General features: G+C 43.0%; 1 non-coding gene across 1 annotated transcript; it reads right to left on the bottom strand.

Moving 5' to 3' along the window:
• Positions 1–14,495: 14,495 nt before the first annotated feature.
• Trnat-ugu (transfer RNA threonine (anticodon UGU)) lies at positions 14,496–14,570 on the bottom strand. The gene has a single exon. It is a non-coding gene; the product is annotated as a tRNA-Thr (tRNA).
• Between the last annotated feature and the right edge of the window lie 1,134 nt (positions 14,571–15,704).

The following is a 15,704-nucleotide window of genomic DNA, read 5'->3' as shown; positions in this document are numbered from 1 at the left end:
ATAAAACTAATTCTGCTTGTTGTATACTAGACTGGAATTCATTTACATATATGAGGAAAAGTAGTGGACCTAAGATTGAACCTTGTCGAACCACATACGTGACTTTTCCCCAATCAGAGTTATGTCCCTGGACTGTATTGCTTGAATTACCAAGTATTACTTTCTGAATTCTTTTGGTGAGATATGACATTATCCATTGGATGGCTATACCATCAATCCCATAAAACGTCAATTTATCAAGGAGAATACTGTATTCACACAGTCAAATGCCTTAGAGAGGTCGCAGAAAATACCAGCCGCGCAATTTTATTATTTAATACTTGTAAAATCTGCTGACTGATCGTGTAGATGGCATTCTCTGTAGAGCACATACTGTGATTTGTTAACGATGCTAAGGTGAGATACTATTCTAGAATACATCATCTTCTCAAAAATTTTGGAGAATGATGTCAGCACTGAAACAGGTCGGTAGTTACTGACATCTTAAGGAGGGATTTAACAACGACATACTTCAGTATCTCTGGAAAAATGCTTGAGTTAGTGATGCATTACGTATTTTAGATAAGATTGTCCTTATTATATGGCAACAAATTGTTAGTACTCTGTTAGAAACACCATCAAAACTAAACGAGTTTTTATTTTTGAGAGAAGTTTTTGATACATTTATAAGACTGAATTTTATGAAAGTTACATTTTCAACATACTTCTATGATTTTGCTCTTGGACTGTTTGTCCCTATACTTTCTACTGTATTTAAGAAATGATTATTAAATGCATTTGCTAGATGTGACTCGTCATTTATAGCCCTTACATTCAGTTCAGTAGTGACGTTTCCTCGTCCTGTGGCTGGCTGTCCTGCCTCTCGATTCACTATATTCCATATAGCATTAAACCTCTTGTCGGAAGTACTTATTTCTGACATTATGTGGTTGTTCTTTGATTTTTTAATAACATTTCACAGTAATTTTGAGTAGCTTTTTGTAATGTGCAACTACTGCAGGATCCCTACTTGTTATTGCCAAAAGATACATTTCCCTTTTCCTTTCACAGGATACTTTAATCCCTCTAGTGATCCATCGCTGTTTAGTGTCCTTTCTGATTAGCTTATGCAGGAAGCCGTTTTCAAGTTATGATATGAACTAATCGTGGAATAGATTAAATTTTATGTTAGCATTTGGTTCATTATAAATTACATCCCATGTTATCTCCTGTAAACTAGAATGCATTCGTTACTGGGTAAACAGTTGTTTTCTTACTGTGAGCTTCATCAAAGAAAACATTATCAATTAGGATCCTGCTGTCTTTATCCACCCACGTTGGAAAGTTAATTGCTGAGACCAAACTGTAGGATCCAAATAAGGATTCCAGATCATTTTTACTATCAGAATCCTTTAGAAAATCGACACTCAAGTCACAACAGACTATTAGCTGCTTGCTGCTGTCTGACAGATAGTACAGTAAGGGATCCATATTCCACATAAATAGTTCAGAATTTCCCGGTGCGGATCTATATACTATTACAATTAAAAATGAAGTATTTTTCAGCAATAATTCACAAGCACACACGCCCGTGTGTCGATTACTACAAAATCTACTTGTCTCAGTGGTTTTGAAGTTGCGTTCTGTCTTAATGTATGTAACAACTCCTCCTTTTCCTATGTTATTTCTGCATGAGTAAGGTGCAATAGTGTAATCGTCTATACGTATGGTTATGTGGTGCTCAGACATGCACGGAATGTCTATTTATTCAGAGCTCTCTAAATTTTCCAAACAGACAGGAAGCTCTTCTACCTTACTACTCAGACCTCTAATATTTTGATGAAGTAATCTAACCTCTTTTTCTGTGCATTATTAAGCATTTTGTGGGGTGCTTCTATTATCTTCACTTCTTTCAAAACAGGGTGCCTGAATTCTGATTCTAACCTAAAAAAGGAGACCCTCTGACACCAGTAACCACAGGGATGTTGCTATGTTTGATGGTGGACCCCCGTATATTATCTGCAAGAAACTCAGACAATCTATCTTTCCCTCTCCTGTTCAAGTGTAGGCCATGTCTAGTATATTCCCATCTGCCAATAGTAGCACCTGGCATTGCACTCATATTAAACTTTGTTTCAGTCAGCAGTAGCCTTCTCAACTCAGTGTTTACACAGCTCACAGCAACATTTATCCATGGCTGGTCATGGTGCTGCAGGACCTCCACAAAACATACATTTATGTGTGTAGTTGCTACTCCTATTTCATCCAGGTCATCCCTAATGCTGCAATTACTGTTCTTAGCCAAGCTGTTCCCAGCTCCATCAACTACAGTAAGCTGATGCTCTCTGCCGAAACCTTCGCGCAAATTCCCTATGTCCTGCAGCATGTCACCTGCAGCACTTGGCTTGACAATACTCGTGATCTGGTATCCTGCGCCTAATTTGTCCTGCAAAATCTGGCTTGCACCCCTCCCATGCTACTACCTAGCAGTAAGATCCTTTTCTTCTTACTCTCTTTTGGTACCGACCTACATTGAAATTATTTGCTAGAAGTCTGCAGCACCCGACTGTGTCCTGCAACTGGATGGGGCTCTTCCCCTCCTGCTTCAGGTAACAAGTCAAATGTATTCGATACTGTTAGCTCAAATGTAGAGGAAGTTGCAGAGCTGTTCTCCTTTCGCTCATTGCTCGTTACCTTAACCTGGTTCCCAAGCTCTTTTCCCCCCTTCAATCCATCTAGTTCAAATTTCGCGTGATGTAACTCAGCCCGAAGGACACAAATCTTTTCCTCCTGCTCAGTGATTCTTTCGTCTTTTTTGCAAAGCCTATAGTTCTATGGGAGAGCTTCGTTGAGTTTCCCATTCTGTTCCCGACTACAGCCACACCAGTGAAATTCCAACCCACAGTCTACACATACCACTCGCTCTTTGACTATCCCACGGAAAAAAATTAGGCCTACACGTTAGTGCTTCAGATGTATGATATAACGTAAAAAGTTAATTGTTCCTTCTTACAATAAGAACTTAGCACTCCCTCAACTCCAGCATTCCTTACACGGCAGGAATGAGATCAGTCTCGGAACTTTTTGGACGGACAGTGTATGTGAGACCTTTTTCTTTCAGCAAGATTTTCCAGCGTGGAAATGATATTGCTGCTATTTATCTAGGAAAAAAAGCCTCGTATGTTATTGTTTCTTTTGTGGTCTTCAGACCGGAGACAGCTCTGATGCAGCTCTCTGTGCTAGTCTATCCTCTGCAAGTATCTCTATATCTGCGTAACTATTGTAGCCTACGCCCAACCGAACCTGTTTATTGATTCGGTAAGGTTCAAATGGTTCAAATGGTTCTGAGCACTATCGGACTTAACTTCTGCGGTCATCAGTCCCCTAGAACTCAGAACTACTTAAACCTAACTAACCTAAGGACATCACACACATCCATGCCCGAGGCAGGATTCGAACCTGCGACCGTAGCGTTCGCGCGGTTCCAGACTGTAGCGCCTAGAACCGCTTGGCCACTGCGGCCGGCGATTCGATAAGGGAAAGAAGATAAAGTATCAACGTTCCGTCGACTATAACTCATTAGATACAGGGCACAGGCTCGGACTGGGGATAGGAAGCGACAGACTCCTTTGAAATGAACTGTACCGGAATTCGTCTTAAGTGATTTAAGGAATCACGAAAAGCCTAACTATGGATGGCTGGAGGGGAATCTGAGCAATCGTCCTTCCAAATACGAGTCCATTGTGTTGTCTCTGCAACAACACTGTCGGCTAGTTCTAAGAGATGCAGGAACTCGATGTAGTTTAGGCTTAAATGTATGGAAGAAATGTGGCGCTATTTTTTTCCGCTGTAATACAACTTAAGTCTCGACCACAATTTTTTTTTTAACTTTTGCTAATCCTCACGCGTTTTGCCGTTAAGCCATTTACAAAGGATCGAAAAAACATGTGGCGTACATAAGAAACAAAGCACGACATTGCGTAAGATGTAACAAGCATGCATCGAGAACAAGCAAGTAGAATACAATGTGAATATAGCATACTGATACATGGTATCTCATTGAAGCTCCTTCCATGAAGCATTAGTGTAAACTGGTTGGAGTACACTCATGACGTCACAGGGAAAGTAGCTCTGCCAGACGGCGCTACCGTACAAAATTTTATTAATCCAAGCACACTAACGCATGACGTACATTCAATGTCCTATTCATATTTTTATGTTAAAAGTACAGAAGATATTACTTGAGGCTAACACTTATTATAAGTTTTTTGTGAGCAGTTTACATAATATACGGCGTTAACGTAAGATGATGACTTGTCCTTGCCATGAGTGCGTAACCTTTTATTCAAAAGTAAAAGAATACATTTTACAGTATGTTACGTTAAGTTCAGACATACAACACATTGTTGTATAAATAGTTTGTGCAAATTATACACACAACAGAGACAAAAAATGCATAAGATGAAACTGGAAGACATGCAGTATTCATAAGGCCGAAGCTACTCAGGTTAAGCATAATTGGCAGGGAGTAAGGGCATTTTTATGCGTTACGTTGCACAAGGGTACGTTACAAAAAAGACGAACCATTCAGTGCTTTTCATCTAACATGATTTAATTACGAAATAATAAGTGCAAAAACAGTCAAAAGACGAAAGCGCAAATACACTCTCCTATTATTGTTGTTTATCTTACGATTTGGAAAAACAGCTGTCAGATGACGTTTGGGTACAACTTACATAAAATGATGAAACAACACCTGAAGCACTTCAGTACAACAAACACAGCCATAATTTAAGGGTGAAGCAAATCACGTTCGAAATATTAGAGTTCCAAATATTACATAAAAACTTCGGTGTGTGCTGTATTGCACTACAACAAAGTACACGGATCATAACATCTACAAAGCAACCTAAAGCATGTCAAAGCAAATTAATAAAGAATTGTAGTCAAGACTGAAGTTTCTTATAGTGCACTTTCAATAACTGCACAAATCGTTCCACAATGATCGAGAAATTGGTCATTATGTGATATTCGCTATACTGAGAATTTGGCCGAAGTTGGAATGTTTATTAAATTACAAGCACGTGCATTAAGCTGCTAGAATATCTCATTGTTCTGAGAGTTCGTTACACCCTTGCCCATAATTCCCACACTTTTTCCAACATCTGAAGACGAGAATGAGAGTGAAAGCGTTGGATGGTGGAGTGGGTTTCGTTCCAGTTGTTTCACTAGAGCTGCTGGTGGGGACATGACACGGATTAAATGCGGTTTGCTTAGCTTTTGAACTATAAACCACTATAAAGAAGCACGTAATAGGTATTGCGAAACAGTTTACTAATATTTACTGATGCACAGGACAGTGCTGGATGTACCCTCATATGGCGAGAGGTGCGGACACGTAATACACCCACGAACGCTGTCGAACATGGTCGTTTTGAGGTTCAGCTGCTATGATATGGGGAGGCATAATGTTGAATGGCCGTACTGACCTCCAACTCTTTGAACACGGCATACTCACAGGTAACGCTGTTCTCCTTAAACATTTTCATTTTTATGGATGCCAGTGCGCGACCGCATCAAATAGGGCAGGTGGATCAGTTTTTGGAACGAGAGGATAATCGGCCAATGGACTGGGGTGTCCGTTCCCCCGATTTAAATCCCCTCGAGCACATGTGGGTTGCTTTAGGGAAGATGTATTGCAACACCTCCTCCAATCATCCAGCAGTTGTCAACCGCTCTAGTGGAGGTATGGAACGCCCTGCCACAAGAATTCCATACCAAACTTGTTAGCGCGGTAGCACGTTTCAGAGTACGCATTGCCGTGCACAGTGATTCCCTACCCTATTAAAAAGGATGTGCCGCCTTTTGGAATGTCCAGGGGACGACTGTGAATCGCGGTGGCTAAAGTGTAATTATTGTCTTTGCATAAAAGTGTCATTTATGTTCGGCTTATTGCGTATTACCTTCAGTTAACTTCTGCACTATAATGTAGTAGTTCTTTCTATGTACACAGTGCATCCCAGTTCCTTTAGGATTCCATGTGTCAAATTCCAAACTACAATGCCACCTGGTGGCAAGTTGTGGAGTTACTATCCAGAAGTTTAAAAATAGCTGTATAAGAGTCAAAGCTGCAGCAGCCATCCTGGCCGCGAATGAAGCAGTATGTCACTGACACTTGTCGGAAAATGGCAGTGGTGAGGCTACATCAAGTTCTTTGAGTCCTCTAGCGTTTGTGGGCGAGAATTCGTCGAATTCGGCGCGAATACCGAGAGGCAGGTTCCTGGTTGCTGTTCCACGACGGCACCCCAGCCCACAAAGCGAAGACTGTGCACGAGTTTGTGGGCCAGAAAATGCGTCACTGACCCGAGTCGCGCGCCGTATTCGCCGGATTTGACCCCAGCCAACTTCTAGTTGTTCCCCAAATTGACGTTGGCAATGAAAGGACACCGTTATGATGCATTTAAGGAGATGCAAGAAAGTTGTACTGCAGTACTAAATGCAGCTCCAAAAAAGGACTACAGTGACCCTTTCAGAACACTTTTAAGGGGGGTAGGACGTCAAACGGGCCGACACGGAGCAGGAGAGGCACCACAGGACATTTTAATTTCCACTGTCTATACTTTTACAATTAAATTCATAAAACATTGTCAGCATGACCAGGAAGGATTCAGAATTCACACTCATAGCAGTGGAAGTTCGGAAACATAACGAAGTAATTTTTTTTACATGTGAAATTTCATCATTTTTTTCAGTTACTAATGGCAACATTTGTTGCTATAGGTACACTTTTCTTCATAAGTAAGAGAGATGGTTCGATGAATTTTGCACAGCATACAAACCATATTTAAAGGTGTATGAAACTCTAGAATTTTCCAAATCTATTAAAAACTGTGGTAAAAATTGAGGTAATTAACTACAAAATTTGTGTTTTTTCTAAACATAAAGTTTAAAATACAACAGATCATTCGTTTTTTCATAAATTAAATAAATTCTAGAGTTTCATACACCTGTAAGTATGGTATGTATGCTGTGCAAAATTCATCGAAGAATCTCTCTAACTTGTGAAGAAAAGTGTACCTATAGCAACAGATGCAGCCATTGGTAAGTGAAAAAATGATGAAATTTCACACGTAAAAAAATTATTTTGTTATGTTTTCGAACTTCCACTGCAATGAGTGTGAAGCCTGAATCCTTCCTGGTGATGCTGACAAAGTTTTATGAATTTATTTGTAAAATATAGACACTGGAAATTAAAATGTCCTGTGATGCCTCTTTTGCTCCAAGTCGGCCCGTTTGACGTCCTACCCCCCTGTTTTGATTCAGGGCAAGACTACACTCCTGGAAATGGAAAAAAGAACACATTTACACCGGTGTGTCAGACCCACCACACTTGCTCCGGACACTGCGAGAGGGCTGTACAAGCAATGATCACACGCACAGCACAGCGGACACACCAGGAACCGCGGTGTTGGCCATCGAATGGCGCTAGCTGCGCAGCATTTGTGCACCGCCGCCGTCAGTGTCAGCCAGTTTGCCGTGGCATACGGAGCTCCATCGCAGTCTTTAACACTGGTAGCATGCCGCGACAGCGTGGACGTGAACCGTATGTGCAGTTGACGGACTTTGAGCGAGGGCGTATAGTGGGCATGCGGGAGGCCGGGTGGACGTACCGCCGAATTGCTCAACACGTAGGGCGTGAGGTCTCCACAGTACATCGATGTTGTTGCCAGTGGTCGGCGGAAGGTGCACGTGCCCGTCGACCTGGGACCGGACCGCAGCAACGCACGGATGCACGCCAAGACCGTAGGATCCTACGCAGTGCCGTAGGGGACCGCACCGCCACTTCCCAGCAAATTAGGGACACTGTTGCTCCTGGGGTATCGGCGAGGACCATTCGCAACCGTCTCCATGAAGCTGGGCTACGGTCCCGCACACCATTAGGCCGTCTTCCGCTCACGCCCCAACATCGTGCAGCCCGCCTCCAGTGGTGTCGCGACAGGCGTGAATGGAGGGACGAATGGAGACGTGTCGTCTTCAGCGATGAGAGTCGCTTCTGCCTTGGTGCCAATGATGGTCGTATGCGTGTTTGGCGCCGTGCAGGTGAGCGCCACAATCATGACTGCATACGACTGAGGCACACAGGGCCAACACCCGGCATCATGGTGTGGGGAGCGATCTCCTACAGTGGCCGTACACCACCGGTGATCGTCGAGGGGACACTGAATAGTGCACGGTACATCCAAACCGTCATCCAAATCGTCATCGAACCCATCGTTCTACCATTCCTAGACCGGCAAGGGAACTTGCTGTTCCAACAGGACAATGCATGTCCGCATGTATCCAGTGCCACCCAACGTGCTCTAGAAGGTGTAAGTCAACTACCCTGGCCAGCAAGATCTCCGGATCTGTCCCCCATTGAGCATGTTTGGGACTGGATGAAGCGTTGTCTCACGCGGTCTGCACGTCCAGCACGAACGCTGGTCCAACTGAGGCGCCAGGTGGAAATGGCATGGCAAGCCGTTCCACAGGACTACATCCAGCATCTCTACGATCGTCTCCATGGGAGAATAGCAGCCTGCATTGCTGCGAAAGGTGGATATACACTGTACTAGTGCCGACATTGTGCATGCTCTGTTGCCTGTGTCTATGTGCCTGTGGTTCTGTCAGTGTGATCATGTGATGTATCTGACCCCAGGAATGTGTCAATAAAGTTTCCCCTTCCTGGGACAATGAATTCACGGTGTTCTTATTTCAATTTCCAGGAGTGTATTTTGAATTAATGCAGTGATTTTGTGATCATAATCCATGGCTTATTTTTCATAACAACAGTCATAAAGGAACTGGGACGCAATGTATATGTTTCATCGAGCTTTGTTACTTGCCAGTGACACATCACGGGCTAGTTACTTTCGTCCTTAAATTTTCCGCTCTAGTTTATGTAATTATGATTGGAAAACACACGACACTGGTGTAATAGTGTACAATTGATTATTATACCAATGTCGTGTGTGTGTGTGTGTTTTTTTCACTCATAATATATAAAGTATTGTACTAAAAACAGACGGAACTGTCAATTAATACAATATATGTAACGGTAATGAATAGGTAGATTTCGCTGGATGGTAAATCTAAAGTAACTCTGAGAGTAAACTGTTGTCCGCAGATGTTGGAAGTATGCTACGGAACGTTTTCCTAGTTAGAACTGGCCGCTGCGTCAGAATGTGGGTCAGCGAGGTAGCTCATCTCAAAGTAAGATGAGGTCGTGACGCACGAGTCGCTGTTCCCGCTTCTCACTTGGCGCTTGGCTTGATCGCCGGGATTAATTACACAGCCGCTGCTGTTTTACGCCGCTGGTAGTACAGCCACTTATCAAGGTCCGTCCACATCCATTGTAGGCTATTCACGTCTTCTGTGGAGATATTAACTGCTTCAAGGGCGGGTTTCTGTATGTGAACGCGATACAGTGTGATTATGTATGTATGGAAAATGGAAGGGACCCGTGAAATATAGCAGTGCAATACTTCCCAGTATCGTCCACTGCGAACTAAACTGCAGTTAAAGTGCTGCAGCACATTATGGACGAATACTTCGTTTCGCTAAAGCACACACTTAGGCCTAATTATTGATGATGATCGACGTCAATGCTTTAATAACTGTGTTCAGTCCAATTTTTCAACTCGTGGTAACTTCTCTATCGTTAATCCTACACATTGCTGCGAGTATTATTTTACACTTCCACGTAAGTATGACCAGGTTTAGTGTAATATGCCAGCAGCAGAGTTTTAGAAATTGACTGACATCGGTATCAACTGAGTTACATTATTTCGATGACGGAATGTTAGAACTAAATTAAAGTTTTAGCATAGGCTGTGGGATAATTTCCACTTGTGAAAGAATACGTTGATGAGGCCTCCGACTAGCACTGTGACTAACTTAGTCTTAAGCTCCACTGCATTATCCTTAAGAAATTCAACACGCTCTGACAGGTTGTTGAATACACGTGTACCCATGTATCCGGCTCCTTTTTTGTACTATTACTACGCCTTTGAAGATATTCTACAGCTCAGAAAACCACCTTTAGAGTACTTTCCATTGTACCACGTATTTCAGTTTTCTTCCCGTTCCATTCACGTATGGAGCGCGGGAAGGATGAGCGCTTAAATGCCTCCGTGCGCGCTGTAATTTATCTGATACTGTCCTCACAATCCCTACGAGAGTGATATGTAGGCGATTTTAGTATCTTCCTAGAGTCATCATTTAAAGCTGGTTCTTGAAACTTTGTAAGTTGGTATTCTTGGGTTAGACATAAATCATCTTCAAAAGCCTACAAGCTTAAGTTGTTTAGTACCTCCGCATCGGTCTCCCACGGGCGCAACTGACATGTGACCATTGTTTTTGCCCTTCTTCGTGTACCTTCACTATCCCTGTTAGTATTATTTATGATAGTATTGGTCCCACACGCTTGAGTAATATTAAAGTATGAATTTCACTAGTGTTTTTTGTCGGCAATATCCTTTGTAGACTGCACTCTCCCAGCATCCTACCAGTGAATCGAAGTCTGTCACCTTATTTAGTTGTTACAGTCAAGTATTTATATTGGTAGACAGTTTCCACTTATGACTTACTGACATTGTTGTTTATTCATCCAAGTATCACATTAATTCTTTGTACAATTTTTTAGAGTAGTGTGGTATTGATAACGGAATAGATCATTAAAATATATTAATTCCAAAAGTGTTGTGAAATTAAAATTCTTAAGGGCTCAGCACGATGTTCTAGAACTAACACCAAAAATAATTTGTATAAGAAGCTTCTTCTGTGTTCTGAAAATATTATCCAGGTTAGTCGATTTTCCCCGATATAAGATTCCATAATCATTATTAAATGCAAAAATTCAACATAAACTAGTTTCTTCATTTTTAAATGACTTATAGGAGTAAACACTAATCTATAGTGAAGATTAAGAATTTGATGCCACAGCGTGTTGAATACGTAACTACACATCCATAAGTTTCCGTATTAAAGTCGTGGTGGTTAAAAGAGATGTTGGAAGTGATCCCTCTGTACTTGAAGACACAGTTGCACGTGTTCCTGCATGTTCTTGAAGACGCTGTGCAGAACATCGGGAGTGATGTTCCGAATGTGACGTGTCAGTGCAGCTTGGAGTTCTTGTATGGTGTGCGGATTGCTTTTATAGGCCTTTCCCTTCAACGTATCCCATATAAAGTAATCCGATGGAGCCAAGTCGGGTGAACGCGGAGGCCAGAGTCCTCGAGAGATGATGCAGTCACCGAAGATGTCCTTTAAAAAGTTCATCCCCTTGTGGGCGGTATGTGCAGTCGCCCCATCCTGTTGGAACCAGACATTCTCAATTTCATCCTCATTCAATTTGCCTAGTAAGGGTTCCAGAATGCAGCTGCAGTCCCGTTCTGCATTTATGGTATCCTGAAAGAAGATCGTCCCAATGATGCGTTTACGAGTCACGGACCACCAAACACCAACCTTTTGATCATGCAGTGGGGTCACCTTAAATTCATGCGAATTCTCCGTAGTCCACACACGACTATTCTGGCTATTCACGTAACCGGAGAGGCGAAACCATACCTCATCCGTGAAAAATGTTGTGTCAAGAATCCCCTCACCATTGTCCTGCAGGAAGGACAGAAACAAGTTCAAACGCGCCGGACGATCGGTGTCTCTCAGTTCAAGCATGACCTACATTTTGTACGGATACGTGGACAGTAACTTCCTGAGAACCTTGTGAGCGGAACCCACGAACACGCGGGCTTACTGAGCAGTCGTCTAACCGATTTCCTTGGACTTTACAGCATCATGTCTTGCACCTCCGCCACCTTCTCTTCGGATGTGGATGTGGATGGCCTGCCAGATTTTGGAGCATTATGAACGCTTTCGGTCTTTCGAAACTTGGTGATGAGGTTCCGTACAGCATTGCGGTTAGGCATCTTCACTCCTGGGAACTTTACTGCAGATGCAGCTTCTACTGCTGATGTAAAATGGTCTCCATTGTGGAACACATGCTCCACAAGAAACACTCTTTGTTCAGTTGTCAGCATAATGACCTGGATCACAATGATGTCAAACAATACGTTGGTCTTCAATCGAACCGGGCCTGCGAACAACTACAAATACCTGGTCTAATATAGTTCAAATATGTTAAACAATGGAAAATGTTGAATTAATAATTGACAATCATATCAGTCATTACTTAGCACACCAAAACATGGCACTGAATAGTTAGTTTCTGAACACCCGGTATTTTCCTTGTCAGTGAAGAGCATTTAAGAAATATTATAGAACAGAAGCTTGGACTGTAAATATCACTATACAGCAATGAAATAATTTGTCAATTTTTACGAAATTTTGTAAAATAACTCCTTAATGCTAGGGACTGATGGACAATAAAACAATATATCGCTTTCGTTGTAAAGTTGTATCCAATCACGCTAGCAAGGACTTAGGCAGTCAGTAAGACATACTAAACCTTATTTGAAGGACCGTAAGTGTTTACACAAGAAAGGCAGGAGAAAAGATACATAAACCTGGGATCTTGTCATAGTAATGTACACGTTACCGGCTAAAAGTGTTTTCAGTCGCATGGGACGAACGCTAAATTTAAATCACACGAAAGGTCAAGCAGGCCTATTCCGTGGCTGGTAATCACGACAACTCGCTATGGTTAAGAACGCGGCACTTGTTATACATAGACCACGTTCCATGTGTAGACGAGCATTGTCCTGTTGAGAAATCCCATACGATACTGTCGCATGAGACATGACGACTCAAGATGTCCGTGGCGTACCACTACATCAGAATTCCCTCAGTCAGTGCCAGCCGTGAGCTGGAGTCGTACCCGATGGTTTCTCACACCACTACGCCAGGAAAAACACCTCTGTGCCTCTCCAGAGCACTGGAAGAATGGGACCCCTCCTCACGTAGCTGCCATAATCGTCGGTCATTTGGGATAGGGCAGAATCACAATGCATTGTTGATCACAATTCCACGCCATTCATCAGGATTCCGGGTCACAGCACCACTCCCAAATACATCCGATTGCGTTGTGGTATAAATGGCAGCCTGCACAAGGAATGACAATTCCCTAGTCCGGCAGCTGCTTGTCTCTGACCAGTCGTGCGGGATGACACAGAATGTGGAAAAAAATTTGGAAATTTGCGGTAAGGTCTTATGGGACCAAACTGTTGAGGTCATCGGTCCCTAAGCTTATGCACTACTTAATCAAACTTAAACTAACTTACGCTAAGGACAAAACACACACCCATGCCCGAGGGAGGACTCGAACCTCCGACGGGGGGGCCCCGCGAACCGTGACAACACGCCTCAGACCCCACGGCTACCTCGCGCGTTACAGAATGTGGCAGGAAGTCCATTATGTGTTCTCGGATGTTAGGCGCAGGTGAAGGCGTTTGGTGACTGGTGCGCAGTATGGCAATCCTGCAGTTTGATACTTAGACTTGATCGACTGGAACCTTCACAACGAGTAATTTTTCCCTCGCGTTCCCGTGCAGTTCCACACATGGCACGATACGACCAGCCAACGAAATGAAGACCCATACTAAGGCCCTTTTACAACTCCGTCAGATGCTGATAACGCCGTCTCGAACAAGAACGCGGCATCTCCGTGTCCTTCAGTTATCACTCAAAATCGGACGCTGCTCACGTTCAATACAGGGGGTGGTCACAAACACTCTGAAAAACTTGTAAAGATATTGCAGGATAGGTTGTGCTAAGAAACAATAGCTCACAAAAAAATTCGATACATTGGACTGTTTCCGAGTTAATTAGCATTGAAACAGGCCGTTGCGTGCAAATTCAAGCGGCCCACCAGCGACGGTGTCACCAATCGTGTTATTCGTTCGGTTTCATAAAACGCCACAAGAGAGCGATGGATAAATTTTATGTGGGACGACAGTGGGGATCGAACGCGAGTCAAAGGCTAAGTGGTCTCGTGCGCAATCATATGCGCTATGATAACGACTGACACTAACTGTATCTGACAGGTCACTTGAACTTGTGCACAAAACGGCCTGATTGGCTAACTTCGGTGCTAGTTAACTCGGATACGGCTCAGCGTATCGAATTTTTTTCCTTAGTGATTATTTCTCAGCACAACCTACCCTGTAACACTCTTACAAGATTTTCAGTGTGTTTCTGACCACCCTGTATTCCGTACAAGATCATGTAACAACACTAAATACGAACGACACTAATGCAGTCTGGTGGCCGTTTGGCTGTCACACAGAACTGCAACTCCAGTCATTTACATACCCGTCGATCTACACCGTATACGCAGTTACATTGACATCCTATCGTGTATTCTGGGTACTTCAAGTTTTTTCAGGCAGTGTTTTTTATGGCTCCACACATCTCTCCTTTCTGTACAACAGTAAGACTAAGTTAAGATTGAAATTGCAATGAAATCCAGACCATTAGCTGCTTACAGGCGTTGATAAATATCAACAGCGACAGTTGAAAATGTGTGTCCCGACTGGGACTCGAACCCCGGATCTCCTGCTTACATGGCAGACGCTCTGTCCGACTGAGCCATCGAGGACACAGAGGATATTGCAACTGCAGGGACTTATCTCTAGCACGCTCCCCGTGAGACCCACATTTCCAACTGACTGTCCACACACTACATTTGTAGTGCCCCTGCCCACTATACTCATTACTCGCGGCAGTCAATCAACCGATTCCCGTAAGAGTTTGGGCAATGTGAGTGCATCTGCTCTGAAGAAGATCATTGGCTGGCAAGCCTTATCTATATGAAGATGGTATCTGTTCTTTCGGACATGTCCGAAAGAACAGATACCATCTTCATATTCATATAAGTTAAGTTTGGCGTAGGCTCTTTTGGTTCCTACTGTTGTGTTTATGAATGCAGCCATTATTTGTAACCTGTGCCTATTTCTTGGCAACATTCTTCATAAGACAGTAAATTAATTGCGAGGCTGTTGCTGGTATGCCTCATTTTTTTGAAACAGTGTCCTAAACGAACTTCGAAAATGGACAATAGATATTATTTTTATAGCACGTTTTTATTCAGTGAACACCTTGTGTCTGTGTTCGGAATCAACAAGATCGACAATGTGCATAACTGAACTGAGGGATCTGGTATTCACAGATAAACTGAGATTCAGATTGGAAAACGAATCTTGCTACGTATTCGTCTAGATGGGAAGCAGTAACAAGTAAACACACAGGAGTTTCGTGCAAAACGCCGCGTGTGGTGGTGATGGTATTCTTTTGTAGGAAGGCATGGCATAGTTAAGACGGGGGGGGGGGGGGGGGGGGGGGAGTGCACGGAACTTGAAATGTTCGTTAGTGGTCAGAGGAATGTTAATAACACCTCTGAGGTACAGAAATGAGATACTTCAATCAAATGTACGCATTTTCAGAGGATCACATGATTTAGACTTCCTATGCATGGACGATAGTGCACGTCCACCTCTAATTGCTATACTGGATATGTCTGAGGCAAAAATATCCACTGAACAATGTAGCCAGGGAGCACCCTAGGAAACAAAATACATGCTTACAGGATATCGAACCCATCTACTTTGGATTCAGAGCTTCCTCGCAGATAGAAGGCAACACGTCGTTCGACAGGGCGAAATCACTCAGTGCATAATAAATTTCTGGCGTGCTCCAAAAGAATGTTTCTATGTAGCAGTCTGTGCGGATGAGGA

The sequence above is a fragment of the Schistocerca serialis genome, chromosome 3 (assembly GCF_023864345.2).
Source record: "Schistocerca serialis cubense isolate TAMUIC-IGC-003099 chromosome 3, iqSchSeri2.2, whole genome shotgun sequence".
In the NCBI taxonomy this organism is placed as follows: Eukaryota; Metazoa; Arthropoda; class Insecta; order Orthoptera; family Acrididae; genus Schistocerca; species Schistocerca serialis.
Note: the sequence above shows the minus strand (reverse complement) of the source record. Positions and strands in the feature narration are given on the sequence as shown.